The following is a 26332-nucleotide window of genomic DNA, read 5'->3' as shown; positions in this document are numbered from 1 at the left end:
TCCTCAGTTCATCAATATATTCATGAACTGTGGATGCACTCACTAGAGTTTGCTCATGTGTTCTGTATAGTAGGTGTTGTGGTAACACCATTTTCCTACCTGTTAAGACCTCATGGGGGCTAACACCTGTTGCTTTGGCAGGAGTCGACCTGATTGCCATCAAAACCAATGGTAAACGCAAATCCCAGCTGGAACCTGCTTCTGCCACAAATTTCTTTAAAATGTCCACAACAGACCTATTGCTTCTTTCAACTGTACCTGAAGACGCCGCCCGATATGCGATATGTAGTTTCCTTTTTACACCTAGTATTTGCCATACCTTACTCATTAGAGTACTTGTGAAATGACTTCCTCTGTCTGACTCAATTCTTTGTGGCAACCCAAACCTTGAGAACACATGGTTCACCAGCAATGTGGCTGCTGTTTGCGCACTACAATCTGGTGCGGGAATGCACTCAATCCATTTTGACATCAAACATACCACACTCAAAATATAGCGGTGTCCCCTGCTCGACCTTTTTAAAGGACCTACATAGTCTATTTGCAAATCTGACCATGGGAGAGTTAGGCCTCTTTTCATCAATGGTGCTCTATGCATTGGTGAAGCAGGTTTAAATTGGGCGCATACTAGACATCCTCTAGTATATAATTCCACATCTTGGGACATATGTGGCCAGTAAGCATAATCTTTTAGTATTTCTAATGTCTTTTGTGAACCTCTATGGCCTGCAGTTATGGCATCGTGTGCATGGTGTAGCATTAGTCCTCTGAATGAAAGGGGTACTACCCACTGTATTTGCCCTGTTATGGACTCTCTAATCATGAGCCCATCCTGTAATCTAATTCGTGTTTTGTTCTTTAATAACACCCTCAACTCTTCTTTTCCCATACAATCATTTTCTGTTAAAGGATTTTTTTCAGGATCTATCAAATGATTATAATAGATTCCCAAAATTTGATCATTCTTTTGTGCCTCAATCAAATCTTGGTCTGGCGTGTCATGACTCCACTGCACCACCGGTTGATCTACCTCCTTTGGTGCTTTAGAACGTGTGACTGCATCAATTTGTATTTCACCCATTAAATAATCAATAGGTAGCAATTCTCCCATCACAGCCCCAATCTTAGCCAGATGGTCTGCCTTATCATTTCCCTCCTTATCCTCTCCTGGTGTTTTTAAATGCCCACGAATTTTTCTCCAGTATATTGTTAAATTATTTTCTGACACCAATTTGTCTATGGCTTGTATCATTTTTCCATGTTTAAGTGGCTTTTTGTTGTATGTAACCATGCCTCTTGCTTTCCAACCAGGCAAATACTCCACAAAGCTATTCCGTGCATAGTCAGAATCAGTCACCAGGACAATTTCACTGAACTTTTTATCAACTGCAGTAGCAATTGCTTTATAGATGGCTGCCAATTCCGCTACCTGACTGCTCCTATCTCCAATCCTCATCCCTATACTAGGAACGCCTTCACATTTCAACCAGACATTTCCTATTCCTGCCACTAATTGTTTATTACTGTCATTTTCAATGTGAAAAGCACAACCATCCACATATACAGTTGGCAAATCCTTGCATGTTTTTTCATCAAAAGCTTTGTGTGGTGATTGTTCAAATTCCTGTAAACTAGCTTCCACTTCCATTTCATTTGGTATTTGTTCAGCTGCACAGTCATGTAAGTCAGCTAACCCTTGAGCAATTGGGCTCTTTTTATTTTGTCCATATCTTACTTCTACGGGAAAACCTTGTAATGCCAGCGTCCATGAAGTGATTCTGGATTGCGCTAGATTGCCTGATCTAATTCTTTTACTCTCTAAAAATTGCAAAGGTTGATGATTTGTTTCAATAATCACCTTTTCTCCCTGAACAATGGGGCGGAAATGTTGTAGCGCCCACACAGTGGTTAATAGGGCCTTTTCGCATTCATTAAATTTCATTTCAACTTGGGAAAATGCCTTACTTGCATATGCAATGGTTTTGTGATTCAAATCGTGTTTTTGTGATAACACTGCTGACATACAATGTTCAGAAAAGCCTATTTCTATAAAGAAATCCCTGTTCTTTATGGGGTATGCTAAACATGGTGCCTTTACAAGACATTCCTTCAATCTAGCCACTGCATCAGACTGCTCTCTTTCCCATCTCCAGGGAGTATTTAGTTTAAGCAGTTTAGTCAATGGTTGAGTGATTTCTGCATAATTCTCAATGAACTTTCTGTTATAGCCTGTCATCCCTAATAAACTTTTTACTCCTTTCACATTTTTAGGATCTTTTAATCTTTGTATGGCCTCTATTTTCTTCCTTTGTGGATTTAGCCCATGTTCAGTCACTTCATGCCCTAGAAAGTTCACTTTTTTCTTGCACCATTGTGCTTTTTGCAAAGATACTTTGGCGCCTGCTTTCTGCAATTGGCCAAGCACATGTCTTATTTCATCAAAATGGCTTTTAAGGTTTTCATTTTTTATCAAGACATCATCCACATAAACTATTGTCCCTCTTTCCGCTGCATCCGGCATGGCCTTTCTCAAAAATATGCCAAATTCACTCCCACTATTGATGTACCCGAACGGAGCTCTAAGCCAGGCATATTGAGTCCTGTCAAATGTAAAGGAAAATAGGTGTTGTATCTCCTCTGCCAATGGCACACACCAATATCCAGATGTGAGATCTAACGTGGTAAATACATTTGAACCATGTATCTGAGCTAGGCCCTGATCAATGAATGGTAGTGGCCATCTAGATACTGGTACTCTTTTATTTAACTCTCTTAAGTCTGCACACAGCCGCCATTGACCATTTGGCTTTAACACACCTAAAATAGGCGTATTGGATGTGCTATGAATGGGCCTAATTATTCCCCGTGATTCCAAATTTTTAATAATCTCTGCCAATGATTCTAAACATGCCAGCGGTAGTCTATACTGGCGTACAAACACTGGATTTCTGCTACAACCTTCTGGTAGTGTGGCCACATGTAAATCAGTTAAACCACAATCATAAGCATCTTTTGCAAATACATCCTTAAACTCCATAAATATTTCCCTCAGATTGCGTCGATCCTCATCGCTGTTACATGCATCCGCTAAGGAGATCTGCTCTTCTACCATTCTGGAAAATTCTGGAAACTCTTCTGGTAAAGGAATCTCAGCGCTTTCCTCTAACTGTGTGGCTGTGTCTTTTTGTAGAGCTGCCACTTTCAAATATTTTGGCATATCAGCTTCCACTTCAATGGGCTGATTTCCTGTTTCATTTTCATTTAAATTAAATATTATGCAATCCTCTTGATGGCAGCACACTGTCTCATTTGAATCATAAGGATACACAGAATGAATTTTAAATATTCCTTTGGGCTGAGAGTCCAGGTGTTCTGGCAACTCGCCCTTGGCATCTACATATTTTTCAGGAATATTCCCAATCACCATGTTATTTAAATCTGCCGTATAATGTGATTTTTGTATGGCCATTCCTAATGGGGAGTTTTCCTCTAAATGAACGTCCTGACAACCTTTATTATTTACCATGATTTTTACAGATCCCTCACCAATGTCTACCAATGGAATGTATTCATAATCCAGGCCTTGCTGTTTTATGGATTCATTCAGGCATACAAATGCATCAGAGCCTTTCATCTGCTGTCCATTTTTGCATTTCAGTGTTATTGCAAACTGTTTTGTAAATGCAGGAACAATAGTATTTTTCCTCATCTGTAATTCGACTGCATAAGGAACTAGTTGTGCACAATGATAAGCCCTTCTTTTGTTTCCAAATTCAGGCGCCGGCCCACCTAGGCGTGACCATATTTTTTGATTAAGGAAATCTAACACCATACACATTCTGTGCATGATGTCATTGCCCATGTAAAATTCATTTTGTGCTCCACTCACTATCCATACATTATGGTAAATTGCTTTCTGCCCAATGCTAATTTTAAGCATGCATCTGCCTGTAATTCGGTTTTCAAAGTCTGGACTGTCCAACCCAGAAACATATTGGTTTTTAATCCTAAATTTCGGGATTTCTTCCCTCTCCATAATTTTTTGCAACAATTTCTCATTAATGAAACTCCTTTCATGTTCAAGCGCTAAAGTGGCTTTTATTGTTTTAAGATAATCATTTATACCAGCGTGAACCCATGGTTGCTCATCTTCCATGTGTATCTCTGCCAGAGTGGTAATGTGTTTTTCTGAATCTGTTTTAGGAACAATATTCTGTTTGCATGTATTCTCTTTTAAATAGAAACGTAATGTGTGTTCGTCTATGGCAGTCTGCCAATCTTTCCTTGGGTCCAAGTATATTTGTACAGGTAGTTTTTCATTGTCGCTCTGATCTTTGTCTTGACACCTTAATATAACAGTGACACTAGGTATGCAGCTATTCTGGAGATATACCTCCACAGCATCATTTGTTTTGGCAACGGTGTGACATTCTTTTATATTGCTGTTTTGTGATTTTAGTTTCTTAGGCCTCAATGGTTTTTTGGTTAAGGACCACAGCACTCCATTCACCCCATCTATGAGAGGAGACAATCTTTTCAGGCAATCTGTCCCCATCAGAAATGGAATTTCACAAATAGATGTGATCAATACCTCTTGTTTCATTCTGTGCTTTCCTATTTTTATGTCAACCTCAGTTACACCTATGATGGGCACCTCCTCCCCATTAAAGTTATGCACTGGGCCTTGATTTGCCTTCACTGTGATCTGACTCTGTGGAGGCCTCCCTTCATTGATACTCTTTACCAGCTCCTTGGACATAATTGTGGCCTGTGCGCCAGTGTCAATCATAGCAAAGGTGTGGCATTTTTCTTCTACAGTGATGGGTGCATAATATCTGTCCTCAACTTCCTCTAATACACATAAGAAATGTGAATTCTTACTGATTTCAGGGCTCACCTTTCTCAGGTCTTTTTCACTTTTGGCTAAGCACATTGGTAAATGAAAAGACATTTTTCCCTCCTTTTTACCCATTTCTGTGCGAGATATTTTATTCATTTCTCCATGTTCAGAGGTTTTTTGGAGTGTGGCCACCGTTCGCCCATCCATCTGGGTAACATCAGAGACCACATTACAACCTTCCAACTGAACATGTGTCACAACATCATTCAGCAATTTGTCATTTTTTAATTCTGTGCATTTGTGATCATTTAGTGTAATACCAGCCCTTTCAGCCTCTTCAAAAATATGTGGCTCAAAGAATTTTTCAGGTGATTGACTTGTACCCTCCTTGTGAGTATTTCCTTTTTCTGTCTGTGTTTGGTAATTGTTTTGCTTGCCCAGGGAAGGAGCTATGGCATCCCCACTTACTCCCTGTTCACTGGTATTCCCCATGCATGAGTCAATTTTCTTAAATCTGTCCCTTTGTTCTTTTGGAATTCCTAATGTTTCTTTTTCATTTGTGCAAACCTTTACTGTTTTATTTAGCTCTAAGTTAAACCGTACCTCTTTTTTAGAAGTATTTGCACTTTCTGTCACAATTTCATTTACTGGTACTTTCATTTTTAATCCATTAGACATCTCAGAGTCGTTATGCAAAATTATATCAGAGCAATCTGTCATTTTGACACTGCAGTTATCATGAGTACTTAGTCACTTTTCGGAAGCCCCCCGGTCATTGCTATGGCCATCAGCCCCCTCTTTGGAAGGTTGTTTTTGCGCTGTATAGAGCTTTCCTATTTGCTCAGCTAACATTTTCACTTGGGCCTCAAGGCATTGGAACCTTTCCACCTCTCTAGGATCCTCTTTCTGTGGCCTAGGTCGATATTGGTTGTTTTCCCCCTGATTGGATCTATTCTGATACCTCTCAGGTGATTGATACCGGTTGGGATGGTTTCTGAACTCTTGATTCATTTGTGGAGGGGAGCGGGTTGCACCCATCCTTTGATTATAATCCCCTGGTGGGGAATCATTGTACTGGCGTGGACTGTAGTTCACGTTTTGCCTCATGTCCTGTCTCTCAGATTGTGGGTACTGGCCCCTATGTTGATTTCCATTATCAGTAAATCGATCCACATATCGGGGCCTATCCTGATTACCATATATCATGGTGCTGGGATCAAATCTGCTCTGTGTCCCCAATGACTGGTAGGGACCATCATTTCTTTGATCTTGATTTTGTCTCTGGTTATTGTTCATACCTGCCATATCAGACCGGTATCTTACCCGGGGTCTATCTCCTAAATATCTAGGGCTGATGTAGCTCTCTCTATTACTAGGATCATGTGATTGGAACATTGGTACAGTAAATGGCGATCTTTGTTGATTACCCCTTTGTTCAGGTGTCACATTATTTTTACCTTGGCTTTGAGCAGACTCAAGGGACATTTTGGCTGACCTGATTTCCATTACTGTGGCTGAGGGTTCTTTAGATTTAGGCCTGGTATCTTTCATTTTATCACTTTCTCTACCCTGACAATAGAGTACCTCATATAGCTTGGTGCTTTGATGTACAATCCATTCAAGGGACTTGTCACGGTCAAATTCACGGACCAATTGGGATATGATGTCTTTCTGTAGCCCATAGAAGTATGCGGTTTTAAACTCATTGGAATTTGAGTCAAAAGATACATCAAAGCGAGAGAATGCTCTTTTTAAGTCTTGTAAAAATTGGCGAGGTGATGTATTAGGTCCAGCAGTAATAGTGTACGCAACTTTCTTTGCCTCCTGCAATGACTGAAAAGGAGAAAAATGGCGCCTAATTTCTTTTTCAAACTCCAGCCATGTCATATTCTGCTGTTCATTTAATCCCCTTATGATGCTGGCCGTCGGGGCATCTAAAGTTAAATGAAAATATTGTCTGTACTGTTCCTTAGGTATCTGGAGCGCTTTAAAAATGTCATGCACCGCTTCTAAGTGATCCTCAATGCAGCATTCACCTCCCTTTTTAAATGGTTTGATCAGGGCTTTAATGGATTTCATTATTTTTATGGGGCTACTTGTTGCAATGCATGGAATTGCACTATTTTGTGATTCAATCCTGTTTTCAGGTGTATGAGATTGGTGGCTGCCCCCAATGGGAGTATCAAATCCCCCAAGGGCGCTGCAACCAAGTTCAGTCACCGGCCCAGTCACTGGGGCACTAGCTCTTTGGGCAGAGCTAGAATTCACCTCCACTCCATTGAATGTGGTACCCTGCCGCCTCTCCTGTGACCTGGGAATGCACATTTGCTGTTCTAAGTCCTTACACTTTTTAAGGAGTCTGTTGGCTTCATCATGCAAATAATTATTTTCATCACTCATTTTATTAATTGCCTCCTGCATATCGCACATTTGCATTTGGCATTCATTGAACTCTTTATTTCTCTTGTCTCTTTCTTGAATCATTTTAATCATTTCTTGTTCTACACTCTGGAGATCACCTTCTTTTTCGCAATGTTCTTTTTGTAAAATCTGCATTTCTGAAACAACCTCATCTTTATCCTGCCTAATGTGATCCACTAAGGCTTTTAAGTGTGTCAATTCTTGCTCACTATCTTCAAATTGTTTCTTGCTTTTGGATAACTGAGTATCAAAGTCTCTGCATTTTAATTGCATGTCTTTTTGGCATACATCCAATTCTGCTCTCAACATTTCCTGATTTTTACTTGCCCCATCTAATTCAGTCTTTAACCTGTTAATTAGCTGAGTATCATTCTCTTGCATTCGCAGTGACTTGTTTAAAATAAACCATATTTTGCCGCATAGCCGTATTAAACAGTCTTTCTCTGCACTTTTATCGGCTGCATTCAATAATCTTGTAAGGCAGACCTGAATTATGCTGCCTTCTGCAAAAATATTGTCTAGTTTTTCTTTCTGCACCTCACCCTGAATGCGGTTACTCCATTCTAAGGTACTGTTCGAAGACCAATTCCCATGTGCAAATAACTTTGCCTCTAAATATTGCACTAGATCTGAGAATGTGGTTTCCCTTTGTGACATTCTGAAATTCGTTTTTAGTGGCACACTGCTATTATAAAATGGGTTCCCTTTAATGTGCAAATGGCAGTGTGAGACACGCTTGCCACGCCCAGTAGGTACTCTATGATCACTTTCCCGGCCTGCAACGCACCATAAATATGTAGGGTATTTTGTGGAGATTTGGGGCCTGACGGTATTTTATTACCGCCGAGAAATAACTTAGCAATAATCACTCTTTGTATTCAGATTTGGCCATGTGCAACAATAATACAATGGACATGCATTATTTCAGCACCCAGACCTGCATATTTGGTATACGTGGTTGGTGGTATTTTTGTGAGCATAATTCCCTTGTTTTATTTGTGGCCCCAATGTCCAGAATCCCTTATCTTCGCTTAGATTTTTCGTGTGATCACTAGAGAGACCTCAGACCTGCATTCTAGGGAAACCACAATTTCCAGGGATAGTGTTGGTGCGCCACCATGGGCAAACTCACTGACTTATTTACGACAGAGAGCTATATGTGGTAGTCTTGTGGTAATTTCCACTACCTTATATACGGTAGGGAGCTATGTTCAGAGAGTCTCTCTTCCCGTTGGCTCATGTACCTCCAACAAGTTATACTACAGTCACTCACAATTATTCATACTGATTCTGACATACACACATCTGTCTTAAAATGACCATTGCACTTTTTAAAAATCTCCCCACATCATTGGCATTGTAATGGTAAATAGAAAATAAACCACCCGTCTGTTTTCAAATATTTTCTGTATTATAAAATTTGCATTTAGGCATGATCTCATTTTTACAGCAATAAAAGGGAACAATCAAAGCATTTTCAATGACACACTGCAATTATAGTGGCGAAGAACAGAACTTAAATTGCAACATTAGCACTTGATAAAGACACGCACGGGACTTTCATTTTCCTAAACTGACTGCATACTTTCGTGCACACACACAGCTCCCCCAGTTAGGTAATTACCTTATCTGTTCAGATTCTTCTCTCTGTGAATGTGGCTCTCTTGGCGTAACTCCAATAAAAAGGAACGCTTGCCTTCTCAAGCCGGGGTCATTGCCTGGAATTCTCAGCTTTTTCAGATAGGACTGCCTCTGCCAGTGGAAAGGTAATTCTTTCAGCTTTCCCCAGTCTCGACTGCAGCAGGACACCCCCACAGCCAGGTCTTCTCCCCAGTAGTGCAGAAAGATGTCTGCCTGTCTTTTTCCCTGCTACTGCCCACTAAAACTTTCCTCTCAGCCCTCTTTATGACGTGTTCCAATGAAATCCATCATCTCTCATCCTCCTACTTTTCAACAATAGCTTCGCTTATACATTTGCAATTGTTGCAAATCTGACTTCCTCCTTCCTGCCGTTACTGTGCACAACAACACGGATAATCAGGCAGAGAAGAGAAAAATCTGCACACTCATTTAAATGGTTTTCAAAGTATGCCTAATTCTGCAGTAGAGAACACATTTTATTAGTGGGTTATATTAAAATAAGGTTTTATTAGTCAGGTTAATTGTTAATATGTTAGCTGTTAATTTTCAAATGTGTCTCTAGCAATATAGGCATTTCAGGTGAAAAATAGTGTGCATTTTTAAATGAACACGTGTGCTTTTAACTGTAAAATAGCTTTGCATCTTATATATTAAAATCGTTTTTTGACTGAATAGCCTGTCTTTCCTTGTTAATCTGCTAACCCATATAGCAATGCACCGCACCCTTGTGGTGGTGCTGCAAAAAAAAAAATGCTACTTGTGCAGTAGTGCTGTAATGCTACTTGTGCAGTAGTGCTGTAATGCTACTTGTGCTGTAACATGCCAAATATCCTTACAGCCCCAAGAAGCGGCAACTCATGCCTGCGTCGTTATTTCAGGTCCTCTTACCGCAGAGTTGCGGCCTGGTTAGCAGCTTGGTCTGCATGCCCCAAGGACCTCAGCTGCTGTGGCTGGGGTGCCCCAGAGCCGGGAAACAAATGCTCCGGTGACCCGGGACATAACAGGGTGAACCCTGCAACCTCTCTGCTGCGTGAGCACAGAATCTGGGACTCGTCGGGTGCCCTGACACTCACTGTGGCCCGCCCACGGTGACTGGAGGCGGGCCACCACATTACCTAACGGGCAAAATATAGAAAACAGACAGTCACGGCAAGAAGGGTGCGGATCCGGGCCAGCAAGCCAATCGTCATAAGTCCCAGATCTCATATGTGCTCAACCGCCCCTTCTTTGAAAAAAAAACACACTTTGATGACATATTTTTGACAAATTGCTTAAATATGGTCAAACAAATTTTAGCAAAAAAAGGGAATGAATTAAGAGAGAAATAAGGCAGAGGTAAGTAAAGCAAAAAAAGGGAAGAGGATGGCATGGAGATGTGCCTCCCCCATTTCTATATAAAAACAAAAGTAGGGGGAGCACAGCAATTTGTTAAAACAAAAAAGGGGTCTTTGCTAAAAGGCTGAGTGCAACTCGTCATTCTAACATGCCCAAGTGCCCCTGACTTAATAGAGTTAAACCCTGGCCGATGGACGCCATAAGTTTAGGGGCTGCGAACGAAACCACGTTTTCGGAAAGCAGTGTCGTATATCGCAGGACCATCCCGATTTAAAGGGATGTGTCCCTCGTCCCGCACATAGGCTGTCCGGGTCCCAGGGAAGTCCTGATTTTTCTGCTCTTCTACAGGGTCAGCTTTTGGAAGCCGTCCAGTACTTGGTTTCCAAGCGCTGTGTCAAGCGCAGAGAGGAACAGCACAGCGGCTTCTCAAGATGCCTCGCTTTGTAAGCATTACGAAAGAAGCAACTTAGAGGTTGATGGCCCAGAGACAGCAGTGAATGGTCACTTGGAATGGAGTTTATCCTGTAAGAGGTGCGGACGGTATGTGTTAAGTCATTGGGGGGGTGAATTAGGCTGAATTCTGGTTGAAATAATAACTCAAGCTGGTGGCATATTGGGCCTCATTACAAGTATGGTGATATTTCGGCAGTACCAAATGGATTTACCATTACCGCCACTTGGTACAGCGGAATTACCACCTGATTACATTCTCCTTTTCGTCATCTCAATCCCTCAAAAACGGAAGTTCTGTTCTTCCGATCTACTATTTCTCCCACTCCATCCCCCCTCTATTTCCTTTCCTCCATCCACTCTTTCCTTTTCACTCTCAGTGCGCAATTCAGGCATTATCGTTGATTCATCCCTCTCTCTTTCTCTCCATATTTCCTCTATTGTCCGTTCATGCTGTTATGTGTTGTTTAACATTCGTCGTGCTCGTGCTCATCTTTCTTTTCAAGCTACCAAACGTCTTTTTCCCCCTCGTCTTTTCCTGCATCGACTACTTTTTATCTTCATTACTCACCCGCCCTGCCTGTCACCTCTTCCCTCTTCCTTCCATTTATAACTCCTCTGTCTGCCTTCTTTTCTCTTTACCCCCTCCGGCCTCTATTACATCTTCTCTCCTTTCAATCTTACTCCTTCCTTTTGAATCCTGTCTCTTGTATCACTTTCTTTCAAGTGTCTTCAAATACAGCCATGGCCTGGCCCCTCCCTACCTTTCCTCTCTACTCTCGTTCTGTGTCACCTCACATCCCTTGTGATTTCAGAATCTACTCTTGACTGTTCCTAAGCCCCCTTGTGCCTCCTCTCGTTTCTGTTCTTTTTCTCTTTTGGCCCCCAAACACTGGAACGCTCTTCCTCCATCACTTTGTTCTTCCTCATCTCATCGTATTTTCCAGACTAATCTCAAACTCCATCTTCTTTTGTCTTTAGCCTCTTAAAATGCTCTGTTTTTCTCTGCTGATGGAACTTCTACTCATTTGTACCAACTTGATGGTACTGTTTATTTTGTATTCTTTTATTGTTCAGTGTAGGACTCCATGGGAATTTCCGTGGAATTACCACCGCCAGTAATTCTGCCAAAATGGCTGGGTTTTTTTGGCAGTAAAGTGGCAGAATTACCTCCAGCATTCTGCTGGAGGGGTTTCCTTCACACCATGGCCAAAACCATAGTTGGGCCGTGCGGTAATGCAGCAGTAACTCCGTTAACGCCGCACCACCCAACTTTTAACAAGGTTGATTCCATTTTATTTTACTGTGTATTTTTAGTGTTCATAATGTGGCTTTAAAACCCAAGGACATTTCTTTAGGCACACACTATTTTGCATGTTGCTACTGTAATATTCCATTCAGGATAGCGAAAACAAAGCTATGTCAGATTGCTGTGTGATTTGTGTACTTTGAATTGCATCTTAAAAAACTCATTATTTAAGCCCCGAAACCGCAGCAAATATTTATATGAAATAAAACTGTGAACATAATGTAGTTAAGTACTTAAATTGTAGATCGGGGCCCACGTCCCGGTTTCAACACGGAACCAAAGTGTGTGATCCTGGTTAATTCATTTAATATCCCTGTGTCTTATCTGGCAACATGTTAAGACCCTAGAAGGGATTCAGTTGGCAGATTTTGCTATTTAAAAGCACCCCACCTGGTTTATTACACTATAGAGCTGTTTCATGTATTGTAATGTAGTTTGTCATTTGTATAGCGCCTGTATACCATTGGTATGTCCTCAAAGAGCTATAGGTGTATGCCCTAGGGGACCGTGGTGCAAGGTTTAGGAAAATTGATCAGAGGAGTTTAAAATGCATGCGTGTATTTTAGCCAAAGCAAAGTTGGGTTGGGGTGGGGTGGACTGTCCCTACTAGCACCCATATCGAGCTGGCATGTGGATGGGTGCTTTGCAATTAACAAGAGTACGCGAGAGTAGTATACTCATTATGTGTCCAGCTAGACTGTATATTTGCCATGGGGGATAGCTGAATTCTAATGGCAGAGGTGTTGTGTGATGTGTTGTTCGGAGTGGTGTATGGTTACAGATGGGTGCGGGCAGTTGGTCTTGCCTTTGGCTATCTTCCGTAAGCATGGAGTGTGAAACGTTCTTGTGTGCTCCGGCTGGCTTCTTAGTTTCGTAGACGTGGCATGGTTTCTCTCCTGAGATTTTGCAGGAAATTATTCTGTTAATTCTTACTGTAAGCTCTTTGCTGCCCTGGCCTACCTTAAGTGGCCTACTAGCTCAGGAGAGCAGAGTTTGTCCGGATGCTGGGGGGAAAACCCATGACCATGTGATGTATATAATAATAGTGGCTGTTCATATACTGTACACCACATAGTTATTTGTCACTTGGCTTACTGATAGCAACTCCTTTTGATGTCACTACAAATGATGCCCTTGAGTAGTACACATTGAGGACGCTCCTTGAAAGGCCCTTTCCTGTTGCGACACTTCTGATGATGTTAGTGCAAATGTAAAATAGCGGGTCAGAATTTCATTTGCTGCACAGGACCGGGAAAATCCCAGGACCGGGAGAGAAATCAAAGAGGTCAGTACCATCTATGCCTAGAAATGCTACCGTTTTGTTATTAGTTTTGGCTATTGGGTAAAGCGTCACCCATACGCTGAAACTATTGCAATGAAGACAGCTATGCAGGGGATGGCATATGACAAGAGATAAAAAAGCTTGTAGGTTTTGTTTGGTTATTTACCCACCCATTAACTGCCCATTGCCATGCTAAAACTCTATGGCCTTCCGCACCCACTTCCTTGTGCTCCCCGCCCCAAAACACATCCTCCTGGGATCTCTTTGAGCTAGCTTTATCAAGCAGTAACATAAAATGTTGTGCGTGCCGTGCCCGATAGTGTTATTTCAAAGCATTCTTCTGAGAGTTAATGGCTTATCTGCATCTGTATACACGCTACTGGTGTAATAAAAATGTCTTCACCAAGTGGGTCTTCAGCCACTTGATGTATAACTAGTATTCATGTCCCTGCAACAAAGCCCTGTTAAAAACAACCATTGGCAAAGCAAACAGTGTTGCCTTGTATATAAGTATTTGACAGTAATCTGTCAGATACTGCTATTATATGCCCAGGTACTGGCATCACTTTGGAGCTGCTTTTATTAATGGCCTGTTGGTCCCATTACCACAGTGCCTGGTAAATGCCTATCCAATGACAACACAAAAGCCAAAACTTTTGGCATTGTCAATCCTTGTTTTTGTTGTGCTGTCTGGTGAGTAATGGAGAAAAGAGGAGTGTGAATGTCGTCGTACAGATCCTCACAAACCACTGACTGCTCTTGATACTCCTCCACATCTAAAGCAGGCCAAGCACATTGTATTCAATCCCACTAGTTCCTTAGTTTACATACTCAACCCAAGAGAGGTTCACTCGCCCCATGGTAACGTGTGACAAATATTTACCAGTACTTGCTGTAAAATGGTGCATGGCACCATAAGCTAACTTCATATTTGGTGCAATGCTGCCACCCAAAGGCAGCCACGCACAGTACAACTTTTATTTGGCATTTACAGTAAAGTTTGTTTGCAGTAAATGTCAAAGTAAATGTTCAAACATCCCCATGCTCGCTAACAAGTTTGAGTGCCATGCAAATGCCTCTTGCCCTTTATAACAATATCTCGCCTATGCGAGTGGGCTGGTAGGATTTCCAAACCCTTGAAGGTGTCCTGTAAAACCCTCTTGCAAAGTTGGCCACCCTACTTATGCTTCAGAAGTCCAAAATACTCTCAGAGTTGCAAGTGTAGTTCTCCAAGATCTAGCCTGATGGCTCTAAGGTACATATACTAGTGGTAACGGCAACACTAACACCTATAAAATAAAGTGCTTAGCTTAAGGTCTTAAAGCTCACCTATGCGCCGTTTAGCTAAGACCTTTGGGAGTTGGGCCGAAGGTAGCCATTTCCAATGAACAATCATTTCCTGCCACTTTCTCGCCCACCTTCAATCCTCCCCTTTACTTCGGTCAGCAGCATCAATGGGCGCCTCTTCATCCAGTAGAGTGAAGACTGTATATGGAGTGCTGCCCTTGCCTCGTGCGTATCCAAGAGTTTTGGCATTCTCTGCCCACAGACGTCATTCAGGGGTCGCTGCTGCAACCCCCGGCTGTCTCCCTTGCTAGCCCTGGCCAAAAAAACGTAAACTGGATGTGATGATCATGTTGCAAAAGGCTCCTTTCCCCCTATACCATATGGCAGTTCTGCTGGCATGACTCATTAGAAAAATAGGCCACTGTATGTAGTGTGAAAATACCTTTGCACTGCGGTGTTATCACGGCTCCGAAGATCACACGGTTCGCATTAACTTCTAACACAAAGAGCCAGGCAGGAACAGGATATGGCATTACTGGAGCAAAATAAAATGTTGGTTTTTACTTGTTAAATGGTCATTATTCTTCGGCAGAGCAGACATAAGGGACCACTTTCTGTGTGAAGGGTGCGAGAGGAGTTGTGCAAGAAATAAAGTCACGTACAACATTCTCTGAAGATACTGGGAAAGGCTGTGGGTATAACTTTGCTCACCTCTTTCTGTGCGCAGGACACCCGGGACGTGAGGACACAAGTCAGGACATTCCCAGTGATTACAAAGTTGGGTTCACCTCAGCATATTATCTCTGGAAATGGAACGGAGGGAGAACAGTGCCCAACTGCAAAGGATGAAGAGCTTCTCACTTTCTATATATAGGAATGTCCCCCAGGCAGGTAACTAAAATACATCTATGATGTCCGCAAGCACGTCCTTCACGAAATGGTTAAATAGCAATGGGCAGAGGCAAGCCTGAAGGGCACCTCTAAGTACTTGCTAGGCTCCAAAAAATACTCGGCTTACTGCATTGAAGGGAAGCACCTGTGCGTGCCTTCTGTACAGTAAAAAGGGGGGTTTATGCCATGTTAACATTCTTACAGCCACCTTTTTGGTGAAGGTCAAAATAGGCCTTGCTGTAAATAGTGCCATCACACTGATGCAGTATTGTGCCTCTTCTGTGAGCCTGCCAGTGGGGCTGTGTGCAAGGGTGGAGTGGCATGTAGGGCACTCTGGAGATTTCCCACTAGGCCTCTGCACCCTGGGCAGGTGGGATGGGGTGGCCTATAGGGAACTCTGGAGATCGCACCCTGGGCAGGAGGGGAGTGGCCTGTAGGGCACTCTGGAGATTTCCCAGTAGGCCTCTGAACCCTGTGCGGGGAGGGGGGGTTGGACTAGCCTATAGGAACTCTGGCGATTTCCCAGTAGGCCTCTGCACCCTGATCAGGGGGGGGGTTGAATTGGCCTATAGGAACTCTGGAGATTTCCCGGTAGGCCTCTGCACCCTGGGCAGGGGTGGACTGGCCTATAGGAACTCTGGAGATTTCCCAGTAGGCCTCTGCACCCTGATCGGGGGGGCTGGCCTGTAAGGAACTCTGGAGATTTCCCAGTAGGCCTCTGCACCCTGATCAGGGGGGGCTGGCCTGTAAGGAACTCTGAAGATTTCCCAGTAGGCCTCTGCACCCTGGGTAGGGGGGCTGGCCTGTAAGGAACTCTGGAGTTTTCCCAGTAGGCCTCTGCACCCTGGGCGGGGGGGCTGGCCTGTAAGGAACTCTGGAGATTTCCCGGTAGGACTCTGCACTCTGGGCAGGGGGGAGGGGGGGCTGGCCTGTAAGGAACTCTGGAGATTTCCTGGTAAGCCTCTGCACCCAGGGCAGGGGGGGCTGGCCTGTAAGGAACTCTGGAGATTTCCCGGTAAGCCTCTGCACCCTGGGCAGGGGGGGCTGGCCTGTAAGGAACTCTGGAGATTTCCCGGTAGGACTCTGCACCCTGGGCAGGAGGGGGCTGGCCTGTAAGGAACTCTGGAGATTTGCCAGTAGGCCTCTGCACCCTGGGCAGGGGGAGGAGGTGCGGGCCTGTAAGGAACTCTGGAGATTTCCCGGTAAGCCTCTGCACCCAGGGCAGGAGGGGGCTGGCCTGTAAGGAACTCTGGAGATTTCCCGGTAAGCCTCTGCACCCTGGGCAGGGGGGGCTGGCCTGTAAGGAACTCTGGAGATTTCCCGGTAGGACTCTGCACCCTGGGCAGGAGGGGGCTGGCCTGTAAGGAACTCTGGAGATTTGCCAGTAGGCCTCTGCACCCTGGGCAGGGGGAGGAGGTGCGGGCCTGTAAGGAACTCTGGAGATTTCCCGGTAAGCCTCTGCACCCAGGGCAGGAGGGGGCTGGCCTGTAAGGAACTCTGGAGATTTGCCAGTAGGCCTCTGCACCCTGGACAGGGGGGTGCGGGCCTGTAAGGAACTCTGGAGATTTCCTAGTAGGCCTCTGCACCCTGGGCGGGGGGAGGAGGGGCTGGCCTGTAAGGAACTCTGGAGATTTCCCAGTAGGCCTCTGCACCCTGGGCCACTTTTCTATGGTAATGTATTGTATTTCCAACTTTTCTCACAGGTAAAGGGTTGGACTTGCGGAAAATGTGTAATATAGCGGCCACTTTGAAAATGACTTCAAGGCACTCTTTTGGCCCCTGTCAGTCCGCTGCTACCTTTATGGCGGCCAGTGTTCTCACCCTCATCGCTTCTATTCCGCCGTCTCTTCTAGGGTGCCCTCCTCAACCAGGGTGCTTCACCTCCCCGTCCCTACCTGATAGGACCCGTGCTTCTGCTCCAAGAGCCCCCAGGACCCGACTGACCAGGTATTAATCCCCATTACCAGCTGCTGCCGCAGAATGATGCCACTCAACACACACATACAACACTAACAACTCAACATTCGATAGGGATCACGTGCATGCTAATACCCACATTCATGATTATGAGCCCGTTCTTAAGGATAGCGTCAGCACGTGCGCGTAGTGCCTAATGCCATGGAGCAGTGCACCAGAAGCGCTACAATCAGCACTAGGTGCACATGTCTGCTTCAAGTAGAAAAGGGCACAGGAACAACATGCAAATCTCTCCAGAAATGAGAGAGTCATACGGCAAAGATCACACAGAACGCCTCCCAAGACCGCAGCAGGGGTCTGCAACCTGTGGCTCTCCAGATGTGTTGGACTAGGACTCCCCTGATCACTCGCCAGTGACTATGCTGGCTAAGCCTGATGGGAGCTGTAGTCCGATGTGTTGGACTAGGACTCCCCTGATCACTCGCCATTGACTATGCTGGCTAAGCCTGATGGGAGCTGTAGTCCTATGTGTTGGACTAGGACTCCCCTGATCACTCGCCATTGACTATGCTGGCTAAGCCTGATGGGAGCTGTAGTCCGATGTGTTGGACTAGGACTCCCCTGATCACTCGCCATTGACTATGCTGGCTAAGCCTGATGGGAGCTGTAGTCCTATGTGTTGGACTAGGACTCCCATGATCACTCGCCATTGACTATGCTGGCTAAGCCTGATGGGAGCTGTAGTCCGATGTGTTGGACTAGGACTCCCCTGATCACTCGCCATTGACTATGCTGGCTAAGCCTGATGGGAGCTGTAGTCCGATGTGTTGGACTAGGACTCCCCTGATCACTCGCCATTGACTATGCTGGCTAAGCCTGATGGGAGCTGTAGTCCGATGTGTTGGACTAGGACTCCCCTGATCACTCGCCATTGACTATGCTGGCTAAGCCTGATGGGAGCTGTAGTCCGATGTGTTGGACTAGGACTCCCCTGATCACTCGCCATTGACTATGCTGGCTAAGCCTGATGGGAGCTGTAGTCCGATGTGTTGGACTAGGACTCCCCTGATCACTCGCCATTGACTATGCTGGCTAAGCCTGATGGGAGCTGTAGTCCGATGTGTTGGACTAGGACTCCCCTGATCACTCGCCATTGACTATGCTGGCTAAGCCTGATGGGAGCTGTAGTCCGATGTGTTGGACTAGGACTCCCCTGATCACTCGCCATTGACTATGCTGGCTAAGCCTGATGGGAGCTGTAGTCCGATGTGTTGGACTAGGACTCCCCTGATCACTCGCCATTGACTATGCTGGCTAAGCCTGACGGGAGCTGTAGTCCGATGTGTTGGACTAGGACTCCCCTGATCACTCGCCATTGACTATGCTGGCTAAGCCTGACGGGAGCTGTAGTCCGATGTGTTGGACTAGGACTCCCCTGATCACTCGCCATTGACTATGCTGGCTAAGCCTGATGGGAGCTGTAGTCCGATGTGTTGGACTAGGACTCCCCTGATCACTCGCCATTGACTATGCTGGCTAAGCCTGATGGGAGCTGTAGTCCGATGTGTTGGACTAGGACTCCCCTGATCACTCGCCATTGACTATGCTGGCTAAGCCTGATGGGAGCTGTAGTCCGATGTGTTGGACTAGGACTCCCCTGATCACTCGCCATTGACTATGCTGGCTAAGCCTGATGGGAGCTGTAGTCCGATGTGTTGGACTAGGACTCCCCTGATCACTCGCCATTGACTATGCTGGCTAAGCCTGATGGGAGCTGTAGTCCGATGTGTTGGACTAGGACTCCCCTGATCACTCGCCATTGACTATGCTGGCTAAGCCTGATGGGAGCTGTAGTCCGATGTGTTGGACTAGGACTCCCCTGATCACTCACCATTGACTATGCTGGCTAAGCCTGATGGGAGCTGTAGTCCGATGTGTTGGACTAGGACTCCCCTGATCACTCGCCATTGACTATGCTGGCTAAGCCTGATGGGAGCTGTAGTCCGATGTGTTGGACTAGGACTCCCCTGATCACTCGCCATTGACTATGCTGGCTAAGCCTGATGGGAGCTGTAGTCCAAGCGAGACAGAGCTCCATGGGCTCCTGTAATGAAGTGCTTGCATTAAGTGGCAGGAATGATCATGAGCTCGCAAAGCCACTCTCTTCAGACATCATCACACTCAGGCGCGGACTGGCCTATAGGGCAATAGGCCCATGGCCAAACCAAAAACAGCAAATGCTGGTGTGGGCCAGTTTCGTGGGTCAAAGTGGGCAACTTTTTTGACCACTTTGGCCCCGTCTGATGAGTTCAATTCACTGTGCGGCTAATAGTTAGGACCAGGGTTGATAAATAAATATTCTTTAAAATGCACAATTTACAACAGACTTTATCAAAGAAACTCCCCCTGGGGGACTATTCAAGCAGTGTCACAAAATGACTGAATAGCCATTTGCAACTGTGGGTCACTTTTCCACTGGTGCCCGAGACAATCTTATGCCCCAGTCCAACCCTGATCACACTGGGGGTTTCCGAATGGCAAAAGAGCAAAACATGGGATTTCTTCTGTGCGCAAACGTGCTGGGGAATTCTGTAAATATGGGGGATTTTTGCAACATTGGAATCTACCCATTTTCTTTCAAGGACCAACGTGCTTCCGAGAACAGCGAGATGTTTTGTATACATTCTGGGTCATCCTGCGGGACGTCATTTGAGGGTTGCTAGGTGTCTCCCTCGCTACACCTGGGCAAAAAAGTATCCTGTGATGTCACTAGGGTGTGTGGTCAAATGACATCACTTCCTGTGATGTCAGAGGTCAAGGGTCCTATGACGTCACTTCCGCTACCGTCCTGGCATTTTGGTGAAATTATGTCCCTGCCTTTTGTCCACGTAGGAGATGGGATTGCAAACGCACAATGGCAAAAACTGGAGACTGGTCGGCGCCGGGCCTCTCGGCGCGCTGAGAGGGGGCACTCCCGGCTTTTAGTCCAAAGAAATGAAGCGTTCTATGTATACACGCATTGATGTACATGAATAAGGCATGGCTTGAGATGAGCAGACAGAGCGAGGGCGCATACATTGAGATGCAGATGGGTACACGCACAAACATACATACACCCGTCTTCTTCCCGGGCTTGGCTTGCCCGTTGGGTTTGCATACTCCTCGCGATTGTGCAAATATGTCACTGCGCTCTGCTGCTCGCTCTTGAAAGCGGCATAAATAAACGTGCGGTGCTTTATTAATGCATCCGGCGGCTGTAAATTAGAGAGGAAGCTGAAGCACTTACCAGACAGGGAGGGGAGGCCTGGGCTGTCAACACCGGCTCCTCATTCCGCTTGCGTAGGCTGAAGGCTGAAAGAAAGAGGAAACATCATGCTTAGAATCGCCTATGCAATCCAGGCCCTCAATTAAACAGTTCCTAAAATGGGGTCACCGTGTCTTTAGCCCACTTCGTCCCAATGTCTGCTTGGTTGCCATAACTTCGAGGTGGGACTGGGGATTTCAATCACTTATAAGAACTCTCTTACCATAGTCACATAGCTGGATTTGGGCCGGATTTGACAAAAATGCTGACAGTGGTGCACACCTGGTAACAATTGATATAGAAATTCAAATCATCATTATATGTACAGAAGAGCTGGTTTAAGAATTTAAAGGTGCGGGGGAGGAAAAAAGGCCTTGGCACAAAGCCTAAATCAGAAAAGAGAAAATAGAAGAGGACCCAAAAAGTGGGGCCCTCCCGTCCCCTGCACACTGTTTACTGATGCCACATAGGGCCTTCAAATATATGGATATAGATATATAACAGCAGTTTGTTAGTTGAGCATATAACAATTTATTTGGCAAAGAGGAAAACAAAATTTGCCAAAAGGCACATTCTGTTGTACAAAGTAATTCGTGACGTTTAACATATTAAAACAAATTGCGAAGAAGCAATAAATGATGGAGAGGTGATGCTGTCCAATTGTGGAGTGGCCGACGCGTTTCGAGGGTAACCTCTTCTTCATAAGGGCCCAATTGAACTGTTGACAACATTTCAAGGAGACAAAAAGTAAAATCTTTTATTTTATTTCCATAACAGTCAAGGACTGACTGACAAGTCAGACCAATAGTTGCGGGAACTGATAGCATATTTGACCCATTGGCCATCTATGTGGATCGTTTACTTCAACCTCTAATCCAGGAAATACCAACCTACCTGAAGGACACTACAGACTTCCTCAACTGTCTACAAGAAATCATAGCCCTGGACACTAGCTGCATTCTCTTTAGTATGGATGTATGCAGCCTTTACACCTCTATTCCCCACATCGAAGGGGTTGATGCTGTACTCTGGCTCCTGTTGAATCATGAACATATAAGAGGGAACAAAGAATTTATTGTGGAATTACTGGAAATAATTCTTCACAACAGTTACTTTAGATTTCAGGGCCAATACTATGTACAATCATCAGGTACTTCAATGGGGTCGGCCATGGCTCCGGTTTATGCTAACACCTACATGTATAAATTTGAAAAAGAAAACGTGTTGGATCACCCATTTTGGTCATTTAAAATCTTGACCTGGAAACGTTATATAGATGATATCTTCGGTATCTGGTGTGGTACACGAGATGAATTGGATCTTTTTTTGGAACATCTGAATTCAGTGAACAACACAATCAAATTCACAATGGAAGTAGGGGACCCTTCATTACATTTTTTGGATGTGAGCTTACAGATCAAAGAGGGTCACATCGACACCACGGTGTACCATAAACCAACAGACGTGAATAATCTTTTACATTTCAGCAGTTTCCATCCTAAACCCATGCTCAAAAGCCTACCATTCAGTCAAATGTTAAGATTGAAGAGAATTATCTCAGACCCAGCAGGCCTTGACTCAGAATGTTCATTTCTAGTTGAACGATTTGGATCTAGGGGGTATCCAGATACTATCACAGGAGAAGCCCGCAACAGATCAGAGACCTTCACGAAGGAACAACTACGCATCCCTAAAGTCAAGGACAAGTCCACACCGCTACTCTACATTTCAAAGTACTCACGACAGAGTTTCCAAATCAGCAAAACTCTGCGTAAAAATTGGACCATACTACACAATGATCCCTCTCTCCTGAAATTATTTCCCAAAGCACCAATGATGGCCTTTAAACGTGGACATAATCTCAAAGATAAACTAGTGAGAGCGGAAAGACCTCCTAAAGACAAACAACTTGTACTGAGTACCATAAAGAAGGGTACCTTTCCCTGCTTGAACTGTACGAACTGTAACAATGTTATAAAAGGTGAAACGATATCTCACCCACAAACTGGGAAGAAATTCAAGATCAGAGACTTTTCCACCTGCCTCTCCGCAGGTGTCATCTACTCATTGAAATGTCCCTGTGGTAAATTATACATAGGACAAACCACAAGACCCGTCAAAGAAAGATGGTCAGAACACAAATCCACCATCAGATGTAAGAATCTCAGATCCCCAGTGGCAAGGCACTTCATCGAATTCCAACATACGATTGCACAAATTAAATTTCAAGTCATAGAAATTGTCAAACGTCCACACAGAGGTGGCAATTACCAATCCCTGTTGTCACAGCGAGAGAAGTACTGGATCCACACACTTGACACTTTGCAACCTAAGGGTCTGAATGATGAATTCTCTTTGAGTTGCTTTCTATAGTGAATTGTGAAACTCACATGTTACATCGCCAACTACTATACACAAGTGTCAGTATCCCGGACCTTAAAAAAAATTTTTTTTCTTTGTCATTACAAGTGTTGTGACTTTGATGTTTTCTTCAAGGGAACTGTATTTTCCTATGTTTGACTTGCCTATATTCACTTAAATGTTTGCACCTGTTCACGAATGACCAATTGAACCATCTCTCCATTCGTTCGAACCTTGTATGAGTAATAGGCTACATCGCAATCTTTTATCCCCTTGCCATTGAATTATACTTGTCTCACTATATAATGAGTAGCCTCATGACTCTACATGATTTGTTTTGGACTATTAAGAGTAAACTGCATGTACCATTTGTGTTATCTATCATGACTGTAACGATTATTGTACTATTCACAAATTTCTGTTCCATTAGAACCAAAATTATAAAATGCGTTGCGATGGTGAACACCAGAATTCTTATGTTTCATTATGGAACATATTAACTCTACTTTTCTTATTTATCCTGATCTCTGGTCAGTCCCTATGAGTACGCTTGCACTATGCGCCATTGCATGATGGCCTCCATATTCCTCACTCACCGGCTTCTATGCCCTTTTCTATGTTTATCATTTAGTTTCCTTTCTACGTCTGACGGCGTGTCCCCAGCACAGCTCGTTCCCTAGGTTACGACCGCGCGGAGCCACTGCCTGCCGGTTTCAGTTTCCACTAACAGTGTTCCCCGCACTGTACAGGTAAGCTACCGCTACTTGGGTCCCTTTGCCCGGTTGGGAGACCCCAGGTTCATTTCTCTCCAGTATAATAGAAATGTATATGTCCCCACTTAGGTGCCAGCAGTACGTGTCTCTTTGCAGATGCCCTGCATCGTATAATTGTTTCGAATACTTGTTGACCACACGGATGCCCCTGTTGCCTTGGCTACTCGTCCCGCAACTCGAGTGAGTGCATTCTTCAAAACCAATTCCGGTTTATTTTAAGTATTATTTATTTTATTCAGTAGCGCTCTTTTGGAGTTATTCTTTCTCCGTCCACAGGAGGGGTATGGTTTTTTCTTAAACACGCTCCCCATATTGACTCAGCTTTTTCACTATTCAAGGGTGGTCCTTGTTATTTAGAACCCACTACCGCTTTTGGCTTATCTCGATCTGTCTGACTCTTCATCACGCCATTTTCTAGATCCCACCATGTAGGTGGATCTCACACAATACATCTCCTTTGTTATGTGTTTAGCTATTAGTATAGAGTGTTTCTCTTTGATCTGTTAGTTCACTCTTTTCACCATACTAGATCTCCAGTATTCTGCTCTTCACCATCTCGCTAGCATCCCGAGTTATGTACAGCTTGTCAGTCAGTCCTTGACTGTTATGGAAATAAAATAAAAGATTTTACTTTTTGTCTCCTTGAAATGTTGTCAACAGTTCAATTGGGCCCTTATGAAGAAGAGGTTACCCTCGAAACGCGTCGGCCACTCCACAATTGGACAGCATCACCTCTCCATCATTTATTGCTTCTTCGCAATTTGTTTTAATATGTTAAACGTCACGAATTACTTTGTACAACAGAATGTGCCTTTTGGCAAATTTTGTTTTCCTCTTTGCCAAATAAATTGTTATATGCTCAACTAACAAACTGCTGTTATATATCTATATCCATATATTTGAAGGCCCTATGTGGCATCAGTAAACAGTGTGCAGGGGACGGGAGGGCCCCACTTTTTGGGTCCTCTTCTATTTTCTCTTTTCTGATTTAGGCTTTGTGCCAAGGCCTTTTTTCCTCCCCCGCACCTTTAAATTCTTAAACCAGCTCTTCTGTACATATAATGATGATTTGAATTTCTATATCAATTGTTACCAGGTGTGCACCACTGTCAGCATTTTTGTTTTCTCCATATGTACTGGTCTTCCAGTGTGGCACGTACCAAGTGGGTAGCACCCTGATATAAACCTTGTTCATTATAAATATGTCATTTTCTCGCATCAACGAGATCACAGATAAACACGCAACTACACTTGCATTTGATGCGGAAGAAGCTAAACGCATATTAGCTCTCATCAAGGATACAGACCAATCTTTACAGAGTATAGTCAGCCCAGACAAAATAATCTTTCAATTAGAAAAACTCATTAGACGCGAGATATCGCAGAAATTACATGCCAGTACCCTAGTGGAATATTACAAATCACAGAGAATCCCTAGAGGATTGAGGGTATATTTGAGACCTACACTCTGCAGCGAGAGCAAAGCATTTGTTGCTAAATGGGATCAAATTCTGAACAAGTGTTCACTTGACTTGATCTTACTTACGATTGAGGAACTTTCCAAGTCATTGACATCCATCGACAAAGACATAGAAGCACTGACAATACAGCTTTCAGAATTCAAGTCAAAAGAGGATCTGACACAACTTTTGGAAGATATCAATTCCAAATTGAGCAATTACAAAGCAGACATAGAACAAAGGAAACTTCGTAAGTTTAAACGCGATACGTTCGATTATTTGAACGATATCGTGTATACCTGGCAGGAGTTTTACCATCACAGAAACGCCAGCAGAAGTCGAGCTAATAATCTTAACAACTCCAACTCAGGGAGTGATAGTAGTAGTAGCAGTGTGGGAGAACCAATACCGAAAGACCAGTCACAAGAACAAATTCCACAGCAAGTACCAACACCTGGGACCACAATTCCCCACCTTACACCATCTCAATCTGGGACAGTTGCTAGTACCACAGGTGTTTTTTTAGGCCTGAGAGACAGACAAAAAGAAAAAGAAAAACACGACGAGGCAAGAAAAACACAAAAAGGAAGATACAAATAAGTGAAAATCTAGTCATCAACCTATCAAGCAAAAACCTGACGAGTGGCCAACTTGATATCTTAAACCGTGGTCTTTCCTTTGTTCCTACTTGCAACACATCACTATTTGAAGAAAAAATCTGTCTTCACAGATTGTTGAGGAAATTAAGATTGAAGATGTTTTTCGAATCCGATTTGGATACAGAATCACAGGCCCTAGAGGATGACATCCTACAGATGCGCCCCAAGAGTACTTTCGACCCTCAGATTCAAAATTCGATCTTGGATCTCTTCGAGAAGAGTGTCATTAATGACCTCAAAAGAATTAATTACCATAGCACTAAACCAGTTAATATTAAGAATAGCCAACTTGAACATGTTGAACAGCTGGCTAAAGATGAAGATTTAACTATCAAACCTGCGGATAAGGGTGGGGCAATCGTGATCATGGATTCATCCTACTACACACGGAGATGTCTGGAA

The 26332-nt window shown here is 44.0% G+C and overlaps 1 protein-coding gene and 1 long non-coding RNA gene across 5 annotated transcripts in view; one reads left to right on the top strand and one right to left on the bottom strand.

Moving 5' to 3' along the window:
- ARHGAP32 (Rho GTPase activating protein 32) overlaps positions 1 to 26332 on the bottom strand; it is a 1621198-nt gene that overhangs the window by 1247029 nt on the left and 347837 nt on the right. For all 4 annotated transcript variants that reach the window (XM_069614162.1, XM_069614164.1, XM_069614161.1 and 1 more), the window contains one exon: positions 20660 to 20724. The gene's annotated coding sequence lies outside the window, so the exon portion shown is untranslated. The remainder of the gene's footprint in view (positions 1 to 20659; positions 20725 to 26332) is intronic.
- On the top strand, positions 22702 to 25122 carry LOC138487659 (uncharacterized). Its single transcript, XR_011274523.1, has 3 exons — positions 22702 to 23787; positions 23881 to 23991; positions 24472 to 25122. It is a non-coding gene; the product is annotated as an uncharacterized lncRNA (long non-coding RNA).

The sequence above is a fragment of the Ambystoma mexicanum genome, chromosome 9, assembly GCF_040938575.1.
Source record: "Ambystoma mexicanum isolate Mex_15411 chromosome 9, UKY_AmexF1_1, whole genome shotgun sequence".
Classification (NCBI taxonomy): domain Eukaryota; kingdom Metazoa; phylum Chordata; class Amphibia; order Caudata; family Ambystomatidae; genus Ambystoma; species Ambystoma mexicanum.
This window is presented reverse-complemented; position numbering and strand designations above follow the sequence as displayed.